General features: G+C 45.7%; 1 long non-coding RNA gene across 1 annotated transcript in view; it reads left to right on the top strand.

The window, feature by feature from the left end:
- The window catches only part of LOC129385359 (uncharacterized), a 57,693-nt gene that overhangs the window by 17,597 nt on the left and 16,320 nt on the right, over positions 1–23,776 (top strand). Inside the window, exon 3 of the long non-coding RNA XR_011895539.1 lies at positions 8,028–8,117. This is a non-coding gene — a long non-coding RNA (uncharacterized lncRNA). The remainder of the gene's footprint in view (positions 1–8,027; positions 8,118–23,776) is intronic.

The following is a 23,776-nucleotide window of genomic DNA, read 5'->3' as shown; positions in this document are numbered from 1 at the left end:
TCTGGCTCAGGAAGAGCGCCTACGACATCGTCCGATCCTTCCTTAGCCAGAGAACTGCCAAACTGAAGATCGAAGGATACCTGTCGCAGGAGGTCATCCTCGGTTCACCCGGCACGTTTCAAGGATCAGTCATCTCGCCAACATTATTCAACATCGCAATGATCGGCTTTTCCAAAGAGCTCACAAAGATTCAAGGAATAACCATACCACCTACGCAGATGATATCACCATCTGTACGTTGACGGGAGCGACGGCGAAGCTGAGGCCACCATGCAAAGCGCCATCGATGCGACCGCACGATTCATCCGCCCCATTGGGATCAGATGTTCTCCACCCAAGTGTGAACTACTTCTTTACAAGAAAAGATCCAGAGGCGGAGGTCATCATTATTGGAAACCGGCATGGGAAAGCGAAATACGGCTTTTCACCGGTGACGGGTCCCCGGTGCCAAGAGTGGACTCGCTCCGGATATTCGGGATATATAGCGAGTCTACCGGCGCCAATGGAACCGCGCTCAGAAAGATCACCGCCGAGACCGAGAGGGCTCTCGGCCTCATTCGGAGGATCACCCACAGGCACCGGGGACCAAGGAAATCTCATCCACATTATACATGCTTTTGTGCTCTGCCACCTCGCATACTAGGCGGCCATGCAAAATTGGCATGTTGCAGAAAGAAAGAAGCTCAATTTCCTAATCAGAAATGTCTTTAGGCTTGCCTCTGGCATACCTCTAAGCACTCAAACCAAAAAGCTGCTCAAGCTCGGAGTCCACGACACGCTCGGAGAAATAAACGAGGCGCAAGAGCGCTAACAGCTGTTCAGGCTATCCAGCATCCCGGCGGGCCACAAGATACTCGACAAGATAGGCCACAACCCTGTCGACCAGTGCGCCGACAGCGTGCGGATTCGCAGCGACGTTAGGTCTCAGCTGCACATAGCGCTCATCCCCGCAATATGCACCCAACAAACTACGTCGCCAGACGTCGGGTCATGGGTACAGTTCTACTCGAGCATGTCTGCAACAACCACGTTGAGGCAAGCTTCCTGGATGCCGCAGCACTTGTCCAACAAGCGACATTCGCCGTCTGCATCGTCGACTGCAATTCCAGGCTCACTTGCTGCGCTGTGATACGCACTTCAAGGCTCGTGGTAGCCGAACAGGTCGCAATCACGCTGGCTGTGTTCGATGGTCGCAGAGAGGCAATATATAGAGATTCCAAGACAGCCATTCATCATCATCATCAGCAGCAGCAGCCTCGTTGCCCCCACTGCAGGGCAAAGGCCTCTCCCATAATTCTCCAACTACCCCGGTCATGTGCTAATTGTGTCCATGTTGTCCCTGCAGACTTCTTAATCTCATCCGCCTACCTAACTTTCTTCCGCCCCTGCTACGCTTCCCTTCCCTTGGAATCCACTCCGTAACTCTTAATGACCATCGGTTATCTTCCTCCTCGTTACAGCCATTAAGGCATACAAAATCAGGATGGCCTCCCTTCAGGCATTGCGCATTCTCCAAAGCGCCAAAGTCTCTCCGAGTTTTCTACTTGGTTTTCCGCTCACTTGGGGTTGACTGAGGGCTCTCTAACTTTAACGAGTGCGCGCACGAGGCCGCGCGAGGTCTCACTGACCGCGCTGCCTCCGCAGTCCCCCTGCCCCGTGGGGAATCCTTGCTCACGTTCAGTGAGGTTACCCCACACTACTATCTGTCAAAACGGGTATTCCCCTACCCGCACTCCGCCTTACGAGGGGCACCGGCGGTGACCCTTTGAACATTACAAACCCGAGCGTATGCTAACCTTGCGGTTCTTCATGCTATATGCCCAGAAACGTATCGCAGTGCGGATTTCCCTGCCTGTGGACTAAGGCCAACATTGGATCATGTGTTGTGGGAGTGCGAAGCCATCGGCTCCTCCTTCAGCGAAGATAGGTAGGCTGCGCTCTTGGGCAGCCCCGAACTCAGCGACCGAAACCTGACCGTCCAGGTTGCCCGCGACAGGACCGTCCAGCTCGGCTTGGTGGTCCCTACCTGGAACTAGCCATGTTGCGCGGGCTCTGCCTTGCGTCTTCTCTGTGCCTAATAAAGCTATTTTACTCACTCACTCATTCACTCACTCACTACAAAAATACGCGGCCTTCGTTAGCGTACTCATTCGACTTCGCAGTCACCCACTGCAAGAGATTTAGTCCTGTGACGTTGTGAGAAGCGCGCGAGGTTTACGCCGGCGGAATTTTTCAAGTTTCGTGCAACAGATGGGCTCACATCGCGTTTCCTCTCAGCCCTTGTTTGACCGCAAGCATTTTTTGTCTGGACTGATGGTCGGCGCGCTTGCTTTCTCGCGAGAACGGTGCGGGCTGGCATTCAGCGCGACTCGCGGCTGACATCATGGCGCTGGCTGTTTGCGGCCTGTACAGCGCATCTGCGCTTGCGGCAGTTTCTATATTGAACGATATTCTCATTGCTTCTGTGGAGCGTACGTACTCGCGAAATACAGTTTTAATTGCTACTTTCAGGAACAATGAGTGGAGTCGAATTTCCGGTACTTTTCATTAAACATTTGCGGTGTTTTCAAATGAACAATTTTGTGGCCTGGCAGAAAAATAAACTTCAAAAGCCCATGATGCTAGGAAGCTACCTCGTGGAGGCGGCTCCTTACACGTCGCCCCATTCTCATCTGTCTGGGGCATGTTTGACCCCTGACTGGTCGAGTGTAAAGCCTCCACGGTGGCTGGATCATTCCAAGACGCAGTTAGGTGCTCGGTTGGTCAAGCCCTCTTTGGTCTATTTCCTTCCGTAAACCAAGTGCGTTGAAGGTCTATCAATTACCGCTGGCGAATCACGCGGTGACGGACTATTTCTCATGAGCCTTTGTTTCACGTTTTTATAAATAGGGTTCAAGATGGTCGCGAGACATTCCCTCGTAATTTTTTTCCTTCCTCTGTGTTTAATGGGGGCGTTCAGCACGAATTACAGCAGATATTGATGTAATCGGTGTCTCAGCAGGAACTGCGCATGTCCTTGCTTTGATATGCAGTGTCATGGACGGAACTACTGTTGATTCGGTGGAAGATTAGGCCTCATGACATTATCAGCCCTTATCGCGATGTCGGACATTTCAAAAACCAAAGCAGTCACCCGAAACTTCTACGGTGATATCGCGAATGCAGTGGTATGAAGGAATGCAGTAATGCTTAAGTTGATGTAATGTCTGGGCACAATTTTAGCAATGTCCCAATTTGTTGACGACGCAGTCCTTCATACCACAAAGTGCCGGAAAAGAAGGCCCGAGTTTTATCCTGAGTTGCCAAAAACACTCGGCCGCGCCGCTCAAACAAAAGCGCATGCGGGCAACACGAACGGCCGCTAGTGTGGACATAAACAAAACAAGAATTTGCATATTCTCTAAAGGCATCGCTTTAGATAATTTTGTCCACAAACAAATTACTTCCAGCACTGAAAAGATCACGCATCATGTTTATTTATTGTGCAACTTTGCACTGCAACACTCTTGTGCGTTTATGACCTTCGTACAGACTTTTTCTGCTGTACTAGACAATCGCTTTGTAGCCAGCATATAGGTCTAGATCCGTGTGTGCATTTGTATGGGCTATGAATATCCGATTACCTCCTATTACTTAACATCCGAAGTAGGAACTTTTGAAAAGGAGCGCAACCACAAGAAACCCAGTTCAACAAATGTACATTAAAGAATTCTGAATACACAATTATCCTTAAAGATTTCAGTCCGAACAAAGCATTTATACTGCCACATGCTTCAGATAAAAGAAACGTCTGAATGTGGCTGCCGGTACATCGCAAATATATGAATAGCTTGCCGCTCATCAAAGCAATGGCCCTAACACCGAATCCGAGGGTTCGGTGTCAGGGCCACTTTTGTCCCTCTTATATTTGAGTAATATTGTACGAGACATTCCAATCTGTATTAATGTTTTTTGCTGACGAGTGTTTCGTGCTCCCTAAATTACGAAATTATTCCGAACTCGGATCAATTATTGCGCAACAGCGGCCTTTAGAAGGTTGCTTCGAGGTGCCGCGAATGGCAGATGGTGATCAACGCTGAAAAAACTTTTCATGAGAATAACATATATAAAGAATTGTTGGCAGGATCATTACAGTATTGTTAGCACTTTCTTTGAAGTTAGTAACTGTGAATATTCAGGGCTGTGGATTTCTAACGATCCGAATTCCAATACTCACATTAATTATGTCACTGCAAATAAGAAGCATAAACTATGTTTCCTCACGCCAGCGCTCAAGCTTTCCTCTCCTTCTGTTTTTTTCGCCCATTTTAAGTAAGATTGCAGTGATATGGGACCCTTTTAAAAAACTAACAATGCCAAAATAGAACGCGTACTAGGAATAGCCGTGTGCTTTCGTCATACCATATTTATAAAAACATTATATATGGAGTTTCTAAGGAAGGCTAATCTTTCTTCTCTGGCACAAAGAAGTCGTTGTTCGCGATTGAAATTCCAAACTTATAAAGGGGCATTACAAGATTGACGTAACGGAAATGATATCCTTCTTGTCCGGATACGCTATTCGGCAGCGACACATTTCACTATAACTCCCGTTTCTGACGTCTAAAGTCATTCACGTATTAATTCTTCCCGCGAACAACAGTGATCTGGAGCCAGCTTAAACACAGCGTCGTCTCTGTGCCAAAATTAACTTTTTTCTCAACATGTTTACAGTGACATTATTTTGTTTGTATCATATTTCCAGTGACAATGTTTTTATTCTTTGGTGAAACCTTGTGTCTGCTGAAGTTGAAAGCTTTTTATTCTTTCACATAATAGTTTTTTGTTAACATGTTGCATTTTCAGTACATACCGCTGTTAATTTCTTCGTACAATACTTTTGTGAATATGGCTGCGTATGTATTGTCGTTCTTCTGAGCATAATGCGCATAAAAAATCTTTAAAGCATGGTCCAAAAAATTTTGCGCAATTCGAGCAGCAGAAATAATAATTAGAGTGACCATCCGTTTTGCGACCTTCCTCAGTAACGCTGGAAGACTGAAACTATTGAACGCAGCTAGACCTGAATCGAACAGCAGTATTCACAGGAGCCAAAAGTCGCGAAGAGGGAGGAGCCCATTTTTGGGCATAAAATAGCAACCAAAACAAGTACAGGGACATGGGGCTGGAAAACGTGACAGTTCTCCAATCTTCGGAAGCACCTACCTGTGTGAGTGGGTGCCTTGAAGAAGACACGTCCATTTGCCGAAACGTTGGCTGCAGCTTTCACCTTGTTCTCGTTTTGCTCCACGTGTGTGTGTAGACGTTTGCTACAACAACTGGGAGCAAGAGGTGCCATTGCGCTTGAACGAACGACGTAGCATTAAAAGACGTGGTTAGTGGAACACGGCTGTTTTCATACTGCATTAACGCCAGCAAAAAGTACAATGTATAACTGTGAATTGCGGTCCATGTAGCTCACAACGAAGTTGGCTTTGCCCTCTTTGGTATTCTTTTAGTTCTGCAACCATCCTCCAGAATATTTATCTCCGCAATGAACTCAAGAAAGAAAACCGTAAAGAAGCTTTACTATTATTAAATGAGAACGTAGGAATATTAGGCTTTTCTGACATGGATAGAGACTTTAGGAATGTAGAAAATGAGGCCAAATTTTATTGACATATAATGCACCCTAAGAACTTTTCATGTGGTGTGTAGACATGTATCTGGCGCATACTTTCGGAACATATTGTGCGCCGAGCAGGTGTTCACGTATGAAAAATGTCAGTGTCAGGTCTTAAACAAATCAACCACAAGCTGAACAAGAACAGCTTCGTGTGCACTTGGGCTTAAAAAGTTTAGCATTAAAAAAATGTTTTTATGTCCCAAAATATACGTCTTCCTTATGCTCCTAAATAAACGCCACCTTCCGGACGAAGGGAGCTAAGGCCAGTAATAGAATCACAGGCGCCGACTGCCGGACTCTTTCGAGGCCCGACCCGCCACCGCCCCCTTAAGATGTCATTACCCGAGTTCACGGAGTAAGACATTTAGGAGGTGAAACTCCCGTCAGCGTGAGCGAGCGCCGGCGACCAGATAAGGTCAGAATTGTTGTATGCGCCGACGGGGCCGTATACAGTGGTGGCGCCATGCGGCCCGTCGTAGAAGCCACAGCGAAAAAACAAAAAAAAAAAATTCAGCGCCCGGGCAGGCGGCTCCGGCGCGCTCTCAACGGCGGTAATTCTTTTCCAGGCCGCCAGGCGCCGCCAGCGCGATAACGGCTCCGCGGGCTTGTGACCTTTTCTGGTCGCCGCAAACAGCGGAGTTTCCATTCCTAAATGCTTCTTGCTACGTGTCCGAGTTCGGTTACCTCCATCATTTGAGGTTTATTTTAAGTTGCCTGTACCTTTTCACTTAACATTTTATTATGGCTAAAAGCTTATGCATCATTGCTGGCGAGGTCATGCGAGGCATTTTTTCCATACATTCGCTTTATTACTGCAAATTCTGACAATAGCAGGACAAGCGCATTAGACGCTCCAGGGGCACCTATTTCTTTCGTAATTTTTCACTTCATCATGTTCCTTTGAACTTCCACTAGGAACATCATGTGGAGACATATTATACTAATATGCATACACAGGACAAAATTAATCATATTTCATAAACAGAAGGAGGTAGGGAACTAACAACTATCTCTAATGGTTTACAGAATGAACGTGTTGCTGCTTCTTCATTTCATTTCACATAGTGTTGCGTGCTTTTTGACCCAAAAATGAATGCAGCCTTCAGTGAACCCTTTCGCAGAGCCTTTAAGAACAGTTTGTGAAATGCACGTGAATAATATGTCTCAGTAGTGCTTCGCATTCCAGCAGGCAATACAAACAACTCGTAAAAAAGGTTTGCTAGAAATTACCAAAATATTGTGGGAAGTAAACATCGCCCCATGCCTGCAGAGGTCACACACATATACACACACACACACACACACACACACACACACACTTATATATATATAGTTCGCTTACTTACCATTTAGCAAGTAAGCGAAATGAGGCCACGCCGGATTCACTTAATGTCCGAATCAGGAGCAGTCACGCACCGCAGCGCTTACATTTGGCCTCACAGTAAAAAAAAAAAAGAGACGGCAGTTCTTCCAGAAAAACGACGCAGTCTTAGTGATAGAAAATTACTCGACAATTACAAGAAGGACGGTTACACCACCGAGATTGATTGGTCTCGTGGTGGTGCAAGGGGGCTGAGTCTATGAGGTGTGACGGCTACGCATATAAGGCCGTCACTCCAGTGAGAAATGCCTCCAGGCCACACGAACTTTCAGTTGAAACTGGTAATAAAGGCTGTATATATATATATATATATATATATATATATATATATATATATATATATATATATATATACATACACGGAGATCAGGAAGCTGCGCCGGCCCCAACCTTCCCCTTTCCCCCCCAGAAAAATTAATACGCTTATGCAAGGGATACAAGTGCCCTTGAATATCAAATACTTGCTTGGGTTCTAGTTACAACAGTTTGCCATGCAGACATGACTCTGGGGTTATTTCTTCCTCAGGAATTTTCACAGGTACTATTTGATTTCCTAGCGTGCGGCCAGACACTTTTTCCCAGATTTGCTGCTTAAATAACACATATAAGATTGTAAAGTTTGGTGAAATAATGTCTTAGGTGTGATTTTGATTAGGCGAGATTGAGCTATCCTATAACCTGGCAAAAACATCTGTATCTAAACGTCTGCAGCACTGATATGTTTTCGCCTTCTAAAGTCAGGAAGGTTTCTGAAGCTTCCGAAAAAAGAAAACGCTAAAATATAATTTCCTGAAGCATTTGAAATTGCGTTACGTGTGCAAACATGTTGCTGAAGTATGTCTCCTGGATACCGGTCACCAATAAAGATTTGTGGAATTTACTCTTGTTTAGCCGATACCTTTAAATGGCATAAAATAATGTTTGCTTTTTGTGAAAGAAGCCAGTGCATTAATGACCAAAATCTACTTTCTACGCCCGCAGGCCGAACTGACCTTGTAAGAAAATTTCTAATGTATAATACATCCAATTACCAGTGCGCCGTGGTTAAAGTGGAAACATGGACTGAGGACGGTAAGTATTTCTCAGGACATGTCGACCACCATCTACTTAATACCACGCTGGAAGAAAATTTTATAAGCTCATCTACGTTTCCTGGTTTACCACAAAAGGGATTAACCTTCAGTTACCACTATTAAAACTGTTAAATTTTAATGGAGAGGATAAGGAACACACACGCTAGCGGAGCACATTGGGCAAGTGCCGAGCGACACCTGAAAATTGCGGTTCGAAAAATTATATATAAATACAAAATAGCGGCATGATTCTGCAGGCTCATAAAGCCAAGTATGATCAAATATATAAAATTCCAATTGTGGAACCCGACCACTATTAAACCTGCAAAATTACCAGAAAATCTTTTCCCACATTTGTGCACAGAGAAATGTGTATATTCACATCACCTAATATCACTTTCCTGATCGCCTTTCATTTCTATCAAAGGTTTCTAACAGAATGTTTCATACACGCGAAACCACTAGGTGTCACGCAAATAAGCAAGCCTTATTCGATGGTGTTTCTTTTAAAGCCATAGCTTTAAGGGCCCCGTTGCGCAGTAAGCACGCAGTCCATTGCGTTCAGCGTGAACGAAGCGCTATAGCAAGCACAGCGCGGCGCGCGCCTCGTTTCTACCACAGAGCTGTGCGCGCCGCGTGCTTTCTACCAATCATAGCGGGTGTGCCACGTTTCTACCATCCGCCGCAGCACTGGAGCCAAAGGGCGGAGGGAGGGGGTGGGTTGAAAACAAAGAGAATGAGAAAGCTCGCCTTCGTATATATCATTCGCCGCTGTTTCTCGGTAAATATTACGGGTGCAATTGCTCCATTTGCCGGAAAGCGTGAGAAGCTGTCAGGGACCATTTAATACTATCGTGTTCTGCACTTAAAGGCGAAGCTTAAGCGTCTCTCAAGTGTTTGTACATATCAACAGCTTGGGTACCACGTAGCGCGCCGTTTTTACTTATGTAAAGCAGCAATGGAGAAAACAGCACCACTCCAACGCCCTGTGCAAGCCCAGTGCTTTCTCTGAAATGTAGCGGGTTTCGACGCTGATTGACGCCGTCATCAACTCCATCGAAGAAAGTCGTAGGTGCCGGACGATTGCAGTCTGAATGTTCTGTCTCGATGCCTTGAGAAGTTGTTATAAGACGTAGTTTGGCGACATCAGACTTGCGGCATTTTGTCATGTTATTGTGACGTTGAAAAACGCAGTAGCAAAAATTGTGAATCCCGAAACTAACTCTTTATTGAGGGAATCCGAGTGCAGGAAGGCAAGTCCCGCTGAAAGCACAACGATAGCGGCGAGCAGAGTTGGTGAGCGTCGATACTGTGCTGCTGCTGGTGAAGTGCATCGGCTTTTAAACATCACTCGTCGAAAGTTGCAGCGCAATCGTGGCTGCCCGCGTGTCTTTCAGAATGTATTATACAATTCGTGTCGCGCACACGATCTGATTACACAAGGTTAGGCGAGAACATACAAAACCGACAAAATCAACGACAACATTGAAATAAGTTCATAACAAATGCCGGTACGTCTTACGCTAAGTTATAACGTTATGTTGTGATAGGGGGAAATGAGGCCCCCGGATACTGAGCAAACAAGTACACGTGTCAACATATAATCGCCCCATCATCTCTGACATCAAGAAAACGCGTTGCTTGTTGAAATGTATTGAAGCCAAGCAGGCGGGGGTCACTGGCCTTGAACTCGACCTCGAAGGGGCCTTTATATGACTTTGTTCGAAGTTTGGAATCCTGTCATTCTAGACACTGTAATAAGTAGTGGGTACCATGGCGTATTATAACTGTCGAGCATGACAAGAACTTTAGTTGAGTCCCGAAAAGCTGACATATAGCGGAGCCTAAGGCTACCCAATGTGCTCCTGTTCAGTCGATAATGGCAAACAATTTAGTGGAAACTAGATAATGAATTTTTGTGGATGTTGACCTCGTTCTAAGCGTGGTTACCAGCGACAGAGTGGTACGGGAAATAACGTGCTCTCTGATAGGCCTGCTCGTTAGGGTTACATCCGAGAGGGTTAACTTAGCCATATAGATTGGCTGGGAACCCAGAGATTTGGTATTCTCCGTCGCTGCACTCCCGAGTTCTTTGAAGTGCATTGTGCCCTGTACTGTTCTCAAATTCAGACATGAGGGTGGACGAGAAGCATCTAACCGCCTTGCGCGAGTCCAGGAAGACAATATAACTTTTGAGCTGTGAAAAGCCAGATCGATCGCCGCCGCTTCCTCTCCCACATGGGCAAACTTAGCATAGACAGAGGCTGCAATATTTCAACACATTTTAGAAACAAGTTGGCCACCAGATTTAGAGCAAGAAATCATCGAATATAGCATCATATAAAGAATTTCTAGGGAAAGTGAAATGTAAAGGTCACATGTGTCGAGCCTCCTTGATACAAATGATGGCTGATTTATATTATTCAATAAAAGAAATATCGTTAGGTACTGCGCGTCTGGTCATCAGGTTAACTTTTAAATAACACTAAACTGAAAGGGAATCATAATGACATCAATGAAGCGCAGGAACAGCGCGTCTACAGATGTACTTAGAGAGCGGTACTCGGTAAACGTGCAAACACCAATAGTGCAGTGCTGTGCATCGTTTTGAATAAATGAAAACATAGTGAGAGTGTCCGAAGACGAAGCTGATTTTCTTAAATATAGAAAACAAGTACGTCAGCTTCCTAACAGCCGAGGCACCCTTTTTAAATATTTTAGATAAAACACAACTTTCTGCTCCAGTCATCGGCTTAGTACAGGATATCTCAGTGCAACAGCAATAACTCGTCTGCACCGGAATCATTAACAGTAGACATCTGGAGACAGTGTATATCTCCCAATAGATACCAATAGTAATTTGATAATCATAATCCAACGTTCTCAAGAACTGTGAACCGTAAGCATGTCTGAGGTGCCGTCTAGACAGTGTAGTCCAGGCGAAACGAGGTTTGGCGGTGTTCTGATGCGATGGGCATTCATTACGTGCTTTAGCGCTTTAAGCATGGCTTGTATCTATCTATCTATCTATCTATCTATCTATCTATCTATCTATCTATCTATCTATCTATCTATCTATCTATCTATCTATCTATCTATCTATCTATCTATCTATCTATCTATCTATCTATCTATCGATATATATATATATATATATATATATTTGTCCATACGTCGTTCAACTTATCTAGCTTTCTAAGTATCTATCTAGCCTGTCTTCTACGCCGACACTGTGGCCCGAGTTGCCGACTACCATGGCCACACGGCATTATTATGACAGGGGTTCTGAACCCTCGTGGTGGTCGCATCATCGCCATTCCGGCTTCAAACCCCCACCTGGCCATGTAGCTTTGTTGGGGCGTCATCGTCCTGCAGAAATCATGCTATCGTTCACGTAGCATCGTCGTGCGCCGTCACGATAATTGAATTACCGTCACTTTGTCTTCGTCATTCGACTTTTGTCGAGCCATTGTCATCACCATATTATGCCACAAACTGTTTATCACACTATTGACGGTATGCCAACGTCATCCGTCGTCATCATTTCAGAATAGTCGTCCCATTGTTACTATGCTTTCGCCGTAACACCGTCTCCTTAGTTTCATCAGCGCCATTCCTTCTTCATTGGATGGTAACAATGCAATCGTTATAGAATAGTAATCATCCTGCCGCAGATCGTTCTTATGGCGTCGACGTGCATATGTTGCCATACCATCCTAGTGATGACGTTGTGGCCGTTTAACTTTGTCGTTACAGCTTTGTCATTCGATATTCCTCAACACCATTCTTCGTACACTCCAATACAAACCGTCTTCACGGGATTTTCTTCATACACTTGTCCTCAGCCTACACTCTTCATGCCGTCCTAGTCAGGCTGTGGTTGCTTTACCACCGTCGCCATTTCAGAATCCTAGTCTGACCGTCGCCATGCCATCGTCATCATGCCGCCTTCGTCGTTTCAGCGATGTCATTCAATCATGAATATTCAGTATTCGTGAATGCGTACTAGTTATGCAGTCATCATGTTCTCATACTGTCGCCCGACTTCGGCAACCAAGTGCTGAAGCAAAGCGTGCCGATGGCGGTGACCGTGCATATCCCATATAAATAGTTTCCACTTGACGTCATGGACGCAACATTCACTGTTCTATTACGTATTATGGCTGCCGCAACATCGTCAGCGCAACAATTTATTACGCGTACATCATTTTCCTTGCTGTCTGGGACCTTTTTTCACCAGATTTTCAATATAGTAGATTTGCCTATCTAGTGGAGGTGCTTTGAGTACATGTATCGGACGCCCCCGACTAGCCGTCATCAAAGCATGGACCACAAAGAAAACACCAATGTCATCCCGAACCATCGAGGAAGCCGCCCGCTGCCCCCGGAACACCGGCTTCTGTCTGTGACAACAAAGATCGTGGACAAGTCTGCAAACCCAATGGCAGCTCCTGCGTCCCCCATCATGTTGAAAAAGCAAAGAGAGCCACCGACCTTCCGTGGATCATCGGCTGAAGATCCAGAAACCTGCCTGGAGACCTACGAATGAATGTCGACTTTCAACAATTGGAACTATGACGACAAGCTGCGACACGCCTCCTTCGCCTTAGAAGACGCCGCAAGAACTTGGTTTGAGAACTGGAAGTCGACCCTGAAAACGTAGAACCTATTCCGCAATGGCTTCTTGCAAACCTTTACGAGCGTCGTCTGAATGGAAATGGATGAAGCTCTGCTAGAACTCCGAGTGTAACTACCCAACAAGATCACAACAATTTTCACAAATGAGATGGCTCACCTGTTCAGAAAGTGCGACCCTGACTTGCCAGAAGAGAAAAAAGATCGATTCTTGATGAGGGGTGTCAAGCAAGAGCGCTTCCGCACATTGATAGGCAACCCTTCCAAGACCGTTGGTGACGTTACTTCCGAGGCCACAACCGTTATGAAGACGGTCGATACGCGGACAAGGCAATATAACTGTCGAACGCTGACCACAAACTGCACCGATCTTCAAGCACTTGGCTGCGACGACTTGCAAGAGAGCATCGAGCGGTCGCTCGTGAGAAAGTGCAGATGCTCTTTCAAAGCTTGCAGCCTCAGGTGGCTTCAATCACTGATATCGTCAAAGAAGAAGATCAGCGATCAATTATAGCTCCTGATGTGCAACCACAATAACCGAAGATCTAGCTGGAAGCCATGACATAGGCTGCCGTCTGACGCCGCCAGCGTGAACCTCCATGCACGCACCATGGCCTCGAAATGCTACAGATCCCTCGTCTGCCGCCACCACCAGCACGCCAGCCTGTCACCCAACGCAGCTTCCCCAGGAACACAGAAGTCTGGCGTGCTACGAATCAACGCTCGCTCTGCTACCGCTGCGGTGAAACAGGCCACGTATACCGCTGGTGCCCGTACCGCGAACTAGGGCTTTGTAGGTTCGCCGTGTGCGCTCCGCGCCCGCAACAAGGCGAACTCCCCGGTGATATTGCAGGCTACCTCGCCGCCACTCCTGTTCGCCGTCACCCGCACACTACCTTTTGCCGTAGCACCTACCATAGACTGGCGAAGCCCAGGGCCGGTTCATAAGCCCCCATCTGGAAAACTAAAATCAGCAACTGATAGAGGTGTGGTTGATGTACGTCGAAATACCAAAGAATGCGGAAGGCGGCCCGAAGATCAAGCGATACAGACAGAGAGCTCGCGTAGTCACCACGCCCAGAGTGTGCACGAAGATCGAGTGAGCATCCCAGCTCGCTCCTGCATTGTCATTTCCGTCAGCACTGAAACACCCACAGACGTCGAAGGCCTCATCGAGGTCGATCAAAGTCTATTGATCGATCGTGAAATTGTCGTCGCAAAAGGAATCGCTCGACTGCATGGAGGGAAAGCGAAAATTATCCTGACGAACTTCAGCCAGGAGCTGAAAAACATTAACAAAGTCACGACGATTGCATACCTATAGGAAATTGTGGAAACCAGCAATGCGTTTGTCATATCAGATTCTGCGGAATCTACATCGGCGGACACAGTTTTCGAACCGGCCTTAAGCATAAATCCAACTGCCCCACTTAGTAAGCAGCAACAGATCCGAAGCATTCTGAGACAATGCAGACATTTGCGACGTCATCGAGTATTCTACCAACATGTGTTGGAAAGCATCGCATAATAATCGAATAGTGCACTGGACCACTCCGCCAGAGTCCTTACCGAGTTTCGACGCGAGAACGTGAAGCTATAAGGCAACCAGTCAACGAGATGTGGCACGACGACATCATTCAGCTATCGAAAAGCCCGTACGTATCTCCTGTAATCTAGGCGAATAAAAAGAAAAGAACCATACGTTTCTGCGTCGATTATCGTCGACTCAACAAGATCACGAAGAATGATGTAAACCTCCTCACGCGGATGGATGATGCGTTGGATCGGCTCTGCAATGCTAGATACTTCTCGTTAATGGATCTCAAGTGGTGCTACTAACAGGCAGAAGTCGACGACAGAGATCGCGAAAAGAACGTTTTCATCCCGCCAGACGGCCTTTATGAGATGAGGGTCATGCTACTAGGACTGTCCTCGCCGTCTGAAACGTTCCAACACGTGATGGACAGGATGTTAGCAGCATTGGAGTGGCAGACCAGTCTTGTTTACTTGGGTGACGTCATCTTCGCAGGAAATTTCGATGATCAGCTTAGGCAGCTTGCAAGAGTACTAGAGGTCATCAAGTCATCAGGGCTCACTCTGAAGCTGGCAAAGTGCTGTTTGGCTTATGATGAGCTGGCGTTCCTGGGCCTTGTGATCAGCATACTGGAGTCCGCCCCGACCAACAGCAGACAGCTGCCATCAAAAAGTTCCAGTAGCGGACCGACAAGCAGGCAGTGCCTAAATTCCTTGGCATATGTGCCTACTACAGGAGCTTTGTCAAGGATTTTCCACGCATCGCTAATCCGCTGACACATCTAACTAAATTTGATATCGAGTTCAAGTGAGAGATGGTGTAGGCCGACGCATTTCAAGAACGGAAACGACGCATGCAGTCGCCACCGGTACTTACGCACTTTGACGACGACCCCAACACAGAAATCCAATCAAACGCCAGTAGCCTCAACCACGGTATCGTCCTAGTCCAGAGGCAATACATACTTGAACGAGTGATACCTTACGTTGGATAGTCACTGGCCAAAACCAGGGGGCAATTATACTACGATAGCAAAGGAATGCCTTGCCATCATTTCGGCTACAGTAAAACTCCGCCCTTCCCTACAAGGCAGACAATTCAAAGTCATCAGCGACCATCACGCGTTGTATTGGCTAGCGACTTTAAAGGACTCTTCAGGGATCCTGGCGCGGTGGAGCCTTAAAATGGAAGAACGTGACATCGCTGTAATGTACCAGTAGGGACAAAAACACTATGACTCGCCGCATTGATCCGCCACCTCTATACGACGAAGGTGACGGCGCCTTCTTAGAATAATGAGCACAGAAGAATTTGCTAAACACCAGTGAAGAGATCCGTCGATTAGATTGATCGCGGAAAGGCCTCATCGAGCATTTGGAAGGGAAGAACGACGTTGTCCCTGGGGCATTTAGGCAAAGATTGTCTTCGTTTTCGCTTCAAAGCAACCTACTCACAACGAAGAACTTCTCAACAGTTCGAGCCAACCTTCTTGCTGTTTACTCAGCAATGCGTCCAGAAGTACTGCACGCCCTCCATTACGATCCGACCGCTTTGCACCTTGGATTATTGCGGACTCTATAGAGGATACAAGAAAGGTATTACTGGCCGTGCCTGACCACCTATGTTGCCCGTTACGTCATGACATGTCGCTACTGCCTGCGACGCGCGACGCGTAGGACAAAGCCAGCCGAGTTACCACAACGAATTAAGGATGCTTGCGTACCATTTCACCAGATCGGTATGGATTTGTTGGGACCCTCTCCGACGTCGACATACGGAAATAAGTGGATCGTTGTGGCGACAAACTAATTTTACCCGTTTCGCTGAAATGAAAGACCTGCTGAAAATAGCGCATCCGAAGGGGTGAGATTCTCTGTCGAGAACATCCCGCAGCGACATGTACCCTAGAAGTCCTCACCAACGACATAGGAACGGCCTTTAGAGCAGAGCCCATCGAAGCCATTCTACAATATGGCGAGAAAAGCCATCGGACAAAACCTGCATACCATCCGCAGACGAATAGCGTTACGAAGCGGCTGAACAAGACACTGGCAGACGTGTTAGAAATGTATGTCGACGTCGAGCACAAGATGTGAGATGCAGTCTTTCCCTACGTATCCTTCGCTTATAACACGGCAGTACAAGAAACAGCTCAAATGATGTCATTCAAGCTGGTTTGCAGAAGGAACGCGGCGAGGACTCTCGATGCCATGCTGCCGCACGTCAGCGATGAAGACAATCTCGACTACACCGCTTATCTCCAGCATGCGAAGAAGCCCCACAACTAGCGCGCCTGCGCCTCAATCATCAGCAGAGAACCGATATCCGGCACTACAATCATCGACGATAATACGTGGAATACGAGTCTGGCGACCATGTTTAGATTTGGACCCGATACGCAGAGGGCCGCTAGGTGAAAAGCTTTTACGCTGCTATTTCGGGCCCTACACGATTATTCGACGCATTAGCCCACTGGACTGTGAGGGTCGTGCCAGATGGCATTTTCCTATCACAGCGGCGCCGCTCACGAACTCAAGTAGTCTATGTTCTGCGAATTGAGCCGTTCTACTAGTGCTAGCGAACTCTGGGACTTTCCATTGCTGAACTTCGAACTTTCTTTTCTTGGGCTGTTCATTTGGCCTTTGTTGCTTTGTTGTTTGCTACTTTTCTTTAAATAGGTGCCATATTGTTTTTGTTTTGCTCTCTTGTTATGGTTCCATCATGGGGCCGATGCTTTTTGAGAAGGGATATTGACACGTGTACTTCTTTATCTTTATTCGCGTGACCACTTTTCACCGTCTAATAAATGTTATTGCTCAGCGCCGACCGCACCCCCATGTATTGAAAGTTTCTCGGGTGTTATCGATGGTCCCATCTGCTTGCTGTTGTCACCGAAAGTTGTGTAGTCTGACTGCACGTTCGAAGCGAATTGTGAGTAATTCTGGAAGACACGCCGGTACCAGCGATGAAAAGTTGCAATTGCACGATGAAAATTTCTGGCAGGAACTGACCATTTCTTGTGGTAAGGGTAAGCATTCATATCAACATATACATGATACAAAAGCAGATTTCACGTAACTAGGTATGTGGCTGGGCCTCAAGGGCCTCTGCTGGAGCGTTTCTGGTGAATGATGCGATGCCAGATGAATTGCATGAGGTGATTTGTGTGCTAAGAATCACTCATTGCCTTTAATTTGAAAGGGAAGTGCATTGAGGAGCACCCGATGAAGGCTTACATCACAGCACCACACACGTTGAGTACTACAAAAAAAATGGTACCCGTAGTGTTTATCGAAGCGCCGACACAGCCAAGCAAATCTCGCCGAGCTTTGCTACAATAAGTTCATCAGCCAGAATTTTTAAAAACAGTGGAAGGCTGGTGAGAAAATGTAGGACTGTCTCCGGTGGGGAGAAATTTCTAACGTCGGTCTCTATCAGCGCTTCAAAAACAAGGGCAAAATTTTCAAGCTATGCTTTTACACTGGATAGGTTGGACCACTTTCCAAAAGAAAAATACTGGTCTTGAGTGCTGACTCCTGGTACTGCGCTCGATAATTGAAGAGATGAATTTTAGAGCGGTGGAGTGCGAGAATAGTCACTACTTCGGTGTCCCGCAGAGCGTCACTAGTAACACTGCAAAGCAGCTGAAACACATCGGAACTGCCTCCCAACAGTGTTGCGACATGGGTGACCTTCTTCAGTTAGTGGCATTGAAAGGTGGCTCAGAGCAGTAGGAGGTTGCGCTACCCCCTGTGTTTCATGAATGAGAAACCGTGCTGCGCAAATGTCAGCAGTACGACTGAGGCGCAGGAACTGCTGAGCAGTCCAGTCACTGTGGCTTAGATGAATGCGTACTGAGAAGAGGTCGGAAGTACTCTCAGAGCATCATACCAATGCTTTTTCTGACAGTCTTTGGGCAGTACCAGTGAGGTCATACAGGGAGGTGCGGCGTTTTCGCAGCGTTCTCAATGCCGTCAGGCATAAAACGTGGAAACAGACGTCCCGGCACGAAGCCTATGCGCACACACCAATGCGCTATTCATGGAACGAGCGAGATCCGGAAAACAATCTTAAGAGGGAACGGAAATGAGAAACTAGGACATGAATTTCTGCTTCTGGTGCAGGAACAACGGAGGACGCATCGACAACGTATAGCCTTGAGCAATAAAAGTTGCAAAATCAAAGTTGTTTTCAAGTATCAATCACCAGAGATGTGTCATTCAGAATGTGGGATCTCAGCATGTAGCAAATAGCTCTCATTCTATCCTTTAAAGGCAATGAACACTGTTGTGTGTTTGTGGGCTAAAAACAAATGTGTGGTTTCCTAAAACGTTGTTTTGAAGGCAATCTAATTGTTCCCTTTGGCATTGCTCAAAGTGGTACATGACGTGTAATTCGCAAGGAGATTGTAGAAAACGGAAGACGCGTGCTCATCAGCTGAGGGTGTATATTGCGGAGCAGTGGTAGGTGATGTGAGAGTAGCAAGACGTGCAGTGAGGTCGGCGAGTAGGCCACACGTAGCGGAGAGCCGTTGTGTATATGTGTTTACTATGGTCAAATGAGGCTACATTGTCATTAAATTTTGTCTAGGGGTTGTTTTATATAGGAATGTCTGCGCTTTGCATGGTTTTGAACAGAAAAATTGGAGCATGCTACGAGCGAACGCTTGCTTTTAAGGCTATAGATCCACTCGATGACATCCGTTTAGTGGAACGTTGAGTTTGTCCAAAACTCATATGTGCCTCCGTAGCAGACAAGCTTGCTTCCCTTTAAGAGAATCAAAAATGGAGCGAGGTTACACAGCTTCATGCTTGCAAAAGCTCTAACTGAGCTCGGTCCGTGTAGAGTCGTGCTGCTGTAACTATAAAATGATCCCTTTCCTTACTCGCGCAACCAATGAACTGTTCCTTAATGGTAACATAAACACGTCAAAGCACCATCGATATCGGTTATAGGAACACGTGGCTAAAATGGTGTTTCCAGTTAACTAATAGGCCTCGTTAAAGCATTTTTTATTTATTTATTTATTGATACTGTCAGCCCATGACGGGCTATTACAGGAGTGGATGTAACATACATAAACAGAGAAGTGCATTAATGCGATTGAACAATGCACTAAAAAAATTAAAAAAAAGTGAAGTAGCACTGCTGATATGAAACACATTAACAATATAAATACAGAGCACATTTTGACTTATTATGTCACAATATTACTACAGAACATCAGGGTGTATCAGGGTACATAAGACAAGGCATTGCTTCCAAGAATGCATTAACTGATTATATTTGGACAATTGAGTCAGGCAAAGAGTTCCACTGCTGAATTGCCCTGGAAAAAAAACTATACCTGAAGCAGTCATTGTGCACTGTAGGAGGAGGTATATACATACTGTATGCCGTGATGTTTGCTATGTCTTGATCTGGAAGTACTCGTCGTGTCTTATTTTGACATGGTTATGAATTACTAAGAACAGGAATTTAAGCCTTTCATACTCCGTACGTTTTTGCAGAGGTGGAAGCTTTGCAAGTTTACACAATTCAGTTGGAGAGTGAAAACGGCGGTATTTATTAAATATAAACCTAGAAGTAAGGCGCTGGACCTTCTCTAGTTTTAGACAGTTACTTTGGGTGTAGGAATCCCATACTAATTTTTCCTTATTCAATTATAGGCCTTAGCAAGGTTTTGTAAGCTATAATTTAATTTCAGGGGAGGCACAGTACAGGTTACGTCTCAGCCCCCACAATACTTTGTTAGCTTTTGCACAAAGCTCATATACATGAAAATTCCAACGCAAGTCGGGTGTAAATATAAGACCTAGGTATTTATGTTGTTTAACTCGAGCAAGCTCATGACCGTTGATACTGTATGAAAAATTTAAGATATTCTTCTTTCTAGAGATCGGAATAAAAACCGATTTAGTTGGGTTAAGCTGCAGTCGCCACCGATCACACCAGTCCTTAATTTTCTGTAAGTTAAGCTTCAGGTCGGCCTGATCACCTGGTGACTCTATTCTCTTGTACAATATGCAGTCGTCGGCAAACATTCTTATTTGCGTAGTGATGTCACTTGGCAGATTATTTATAAAAACTAAGAATAAAAGGGGCCCTAAGACACTACCCTGGGGTACCCCAGATACCACGGGAGATAAACTAGATTGCTGATGTCCCAATTGAACATGTTGTTCTCTGTGTTCAAGGTAGGAAGTGAACCACCGCGTAAGGGCAGAATTTTTGAAAGTAACACTGATTTTAAGTAAAAGCTTTTTGTGGGACACCTTGTCGAAGGCCTTTGCAAAGTCTAAGAATATTATATAAGTTTGGCCGTGGGCATTAATTGTGCTAGAAAGGTCATGCAGAAGCTCAATAAGCTGTGTGACGGTGGACAAACCTTTGCAAAAGCCATGTTGACCTGGAAAAAGTAATTTATGTTCATCTAAATAGGTGAGCAGATGCTTTGACACAATGTGTTCTAGCATTTTAGAACAGGTGCTCGTGAGCGATATCGGTCAGGAGTTGCTAGTGCCAGAGGTTGGGCCACCTTTATGTATGGGCACAATTCTTGCGCGCTTCCAGGCAGTGGGAAACGAGCCACTGGAAATGAATGATTGAAAAATTAGTGTTAAAAACTTGGATGTCCATTCGGCATATCTATAAAAGAATTCATTGGGGATTTTGCCAGGACCGGGACTTTTTTTTATATTAACGTGAAGTAAGAGATTGAAAACGCCCTCTTCTGTAATCTTGATATTCTGAATAGGAAGTCTGCCTGCATAATCATTGATAGTAGGCAAAATACCGTCATCGATGGTAAAAACTGAGGAAAAGAAGGAGTTAAATGCCTCCGCTTGGTCCTGGCTACTTTTGTCTGTGCGCATGCTACACGACTTAGCCGTTGGATTCAAGTACCTCCAAAACTTATCTGGGGCTTCTTTGAGAAATCGTTTCAGTGTTGAGTTATAAAAGTTATCTTTAGACGTCTTCAGGTTATGCCAGAGCTTTTTACCTAAAAGGTGAATGTCATGTTTCTGTTCGATACTAGGACGGAGGGTGCAAGCCTTTCGCATACGTTTAAGTTTTCTTTTCGTGTGTATTATTTCGCGAGTGGCCCAGGGGTTTCTTTTTCCTACACGTTTAGAACGTTCAGGAATGAAATGTTGTACGCAAAATGTTGTCATATCATGGAAAAATTTCCATAGTTCTTCAGTAGTACCAGATGATCTGCTCAACTCCAAAAAAGAATAATATGACTGCTCCAGATGCTCCAGTATTGCCAGGTCATTGGCGGCTTTGAAGTTTGGAATCAGGAGTTTCTCGTTCTCGCACATGATATTTGCACACACATCTAGTGACATCATAACCATTTTATGATCAGAAAGACCTTCAACAATTTCACACATGTTAACAAATGGGAGCAACCCACCAGATAAGAATAATAAATCAAGGATTGAGGAAGTAGTTGGACCCACACGCGTACAAGCTGAGACAAGTCATAACAGAAAGCAATCTCAAGTAGTTGTTCACAATTAGGGACGTCATTTCCCTCTGCAAAAAGGGTCGACCAATTAATTCCAGGAAGGTTGAAGTCTACTAGTAAAATAATATTGTCTTCATGCTTCAGGTGTGCGTCCATTGAGCTTCTAAGTTTAATGAGCACATTCACTGGAGAGTTTGGTGGCCTGTATATAGCACCAATCTATACTGTACAATTATTAAGCTTGGTTTAAATCCAAAGAGCTTCGACATCAGTGACATGCGGGAGAACACTGAACAATATACACTCTTTAATTAGCAAAGCAATTCCTCCTCCTCTCGTTTCGCGGTCTCTTCTCACGATTTTCTATCCTGGAGGCGTGACTTCGGCATCTAGTATGTCTTTCTTGAGCCGTGTTTCGGTAATTGCCAGAATATCGGGTTCATGTTCCAGTACTAGAGCCTCAATGTCCGTTATTTTATTTAAAATGCTTCCCACATTTATGTTTATTATCTTGAATTGTTCAGAAGCACTGTGACGTCGTCAGTCGTTGTTACCGTGCTTGTCATCTCTTTCGGAAGGTGCCTTACATATGTACCTCAAATTGGTAGCCTCATTCTAACCATACACCACATCATTTATTTTCATCTTGTCAAACATAAGTTTCACCTTGATCCCCCTTTTCCTCTCCTCAGAACTAGAGTTCCACAGCTGTTTGCGGATCTCGGTAATTCGTTTAGAAAAGTCTTCGTTAATGCTGATGTCCTTGCCCCGGAGCATAAAGCAGTTTCGCAGGATTTCGGTTTTATCACAGAAATCTGAGAGTCGCAAAATGATTGCCCGATCTTTACCATCCTGTCGTTTTCCTAAGCGATGAATCCGTTCGACTGAATCAATTTTTAGCTTTAGGACTGTATGAAAAACATCAACATTGACCTTCTACATAATGCCTCTTCAGTTTCATTCACATCTTCCCTTATCCGTCTGATAATGAGGTTATTTCCCCGCGAGCGATTTTCAAGGTCGTCAATTCGTTTGACGAGAGCATTACTGTCAGGATTTGATTTAAGGTCCAAGTAGTCAACTCTTTTATCAAGAGTTGTCATTGCAGTTTTAGTTTCATTGGCAAACTTCTCAAGGTTAGCAAGCCTGGTTAGGGCTTCGCCCAAGATCTCTAATCTTTCCTCTATTTTCGAAAGCCTGCCCTCTACACGAGCCTCGAAAGATGCTTGATTTTTTTCAATATCAGTTACCTTTTCCAAGACCACCCTCTGTGTCTTAATCATCTCGTTAAACATTTCTTCAGTGATAGGACCGGGATTTTCTTCGACATCTCCCGAACGGGCCATTAGCAAACGAGCAACGGAAAACCACTCAGATACACAGCATAAGAGAGTATGTGGACACGGCAACACGACTAAGCATAGAAAATCACTGCGAAAGCCATATTTTCGATCACCAACCTGCACAAGGAGCGGGAAAGTCGGTGACATTGCCACGGCAGTGTTGCCGTGTCCACTGATGTTTGCTGAAATGGGCGTCCCTTTTAAAGCCAGAAAGACAGCAGGTCCGATATAGTCAGGTGACGTCACGGTGCGTGTAGATGATGCGCTGTAGCCATAGTCCACGTGTGGCAGCCGCGATGTGACGGGATCACCGAAGGGTGCGCCTAAGATGCAATCCAGCAAGGTCAAAGGCGAGGCAAGCTGGCAGCTTCCATCCACCGTGAAAGTTGCAGCAGCGCTGATCCAAAGGCACCCAGCCAGAGCCTGCACAAGGAGCGGGAAAGTCGGTGACATTGCCACGGCAGTGTTGCCGTGTCCACTGGTGTTTGCTGAAACGGGCGTCCGTTTTAAAGCCAGAAAGGCAGCAGGTGCGATATAGTCAGGTGACGTCACGGTGCGTGTAGATGATGCGCTGTAACCATAGTCCACGTGTGGCAGCCGCGATGTGACGGGATCACCGAAGGGTGCGCCTAAGATGCAATCCAGCAAGGTCAAAGGCGAGGCAAGCTGGC

This window comes from Dermacentor andersoni, chromosome 7, assembly GCF_023375885.2.
Source record: "Dermacentor andersoni chromosome 7, qqDerAnde1_hic_scaffold, whole genome shotgun sequence".
Taxonomy (NCBI): Eukaryota; Metazoa; Arthropoda; class Arachnida; order Ixodida; family Ixodidae; genus Dermacentor; species Dermacentor andersoni.
Note: the sequence above shows the minus strand (reverse complement) of the source record. Positions and strands in the feature narration are given on the sequence as shown.